The sequence below is a fragment of the Muntiacus reevesi genome, chromosome 2 (genome assembly GCF_963930625.1).
Source record: "Muntiacus reevesi chromosome 2, mMunRee1.1, whole genome shotgun sequence".
NCBI lineage: Eukaryota > Metazoa > Chordata > Mammalia > Artiodactyla > Cervidae > Muntiacus > Muntiacus reevesi.
Window position 1 is genome coordinate 135,886,680 of NC_089250.1, and position 1,639 is coordinate 135,888,318.

Here is a 1,639-nt window from a genome sequence, read left to right on the forward strand (position 1 = left end):
TATACAATAACTGCTAAATTCTCCACTTATTCTAATAATTTACTAGTAGATTTTTTTTGGCTCTTCTATTCAGACAAACATATTATCTGCAAATAATATACTTTCTTTCCTTTCAATTTCATTTTTACTTCTTTCTTACTTTACTTCACTGGCTCAGATTTCTAGCACAGTATTTGAAAGAGGTGGTGATAGAGGATCGAATCTTAAAAGTTGTGTCAACCTTTACCTGAGTGTGAAGTTTGTGGTAGATTTTAATTGTTCTTATTTTTAGCCAGTATCATTTTTTCAAATGAAAGGAAGTGAAAGTGTTAGTTGTTCAGTCGTGCATGAACTGTAGCCTGCCAGGCTCCTCTATTCATAGAATTCTCCAGGCATGAATACTGGAGTGGGTTGCCATTCCCTCCTCCAGGGGATCTTTGCGACCCAGGGAAGTTTCCCTTTATTCCTAGTTTGAGTAGTAGTAGTAGTTGTTGTTGTTGTTGTTTTTATTAATGGTATAAAATTTTTAAACACTTTTTGGTGTCTATTGATTTGATCATGTTTTTATTCCTTTAATCTGTTTATGTGGCAAATTATAGTAGTTGATGTTCTAGTGTTGAACCAATCTTGCCTTCTTAGAATATAAGAACCTGATTATAATACCTTACCTTTTTATATATTTTGGGTTAACTTTTAATAATTTAGTGTTTATAAATTTTTCCATCTATTTATAAGTGAAGTTGTTATTCTTTCCTACACTGTCTTTAAAAAGTTTCAGTGTCAAAGTTACAGTAACTTAACATATGTCAGGGAATGTTCCTTCTTTTTTTATATATACTGCAGAATATTTTAAATAAGATTAGAAATATTTGATTCTTAAATGTTTGATGCAACCCACCTGAAAAAGATATCTAGGCCTTGTATTTGACTTATAAATGGATTTTAAACTACTAATCTTAAATGTTTATAGGACTAACCAGATCTTGTATTTCTACCTGAGATTATTTTGAAATAACACATTTTTCTAGAAATGCATCTGTTTTATTTCAAGATTTATTAGTATAAAATTGTTCCTAATGCTTTTACATTAATTTTTAGTTATGTATTTGTTACCTATGCTTATGACATTTTTTACATCCCCAATTTTTTAATGTTCTCATTCTTATTTTCATGCATCTTATCAAGAATTTTACTCATTTTTTATTTCACTGGATGTGAATTCATGTTTGATGAAAATTCTGTGGGCTTATGTTTGAAGATACACTCACACAGAGCACTTACATTTGCTTCTAATAAGAATCTGTGGGTACTGCAGCCAGAAGCCATTTTTAAATAGATTTTCTGCTTGAGGTTTTTCAGAACACAGGAATGTGAATTCAGATTGTAAATCCATGTGAGGAACAGATTGTGGTTATGAATTTTAAGAGGAGGTTTTTCCCCCTCTACCCAGAGATAGAGGCATCTTTCTTAGTTGAATTTCTTTGCAAGAGAGTTTTATCCTTTTCTTACCACGGGTCTATCCTTTCTTGGTTCTGGCTATGTTATTCACTGTGACCCCATTACCACCTTAATCTGCATCTTCCATCCTCAAAGCAGCCGTAGATGTAAAAAAAAATCAATGTTGGTCACCTAGGGATTAACAAGTGACTTCAGGACAGGT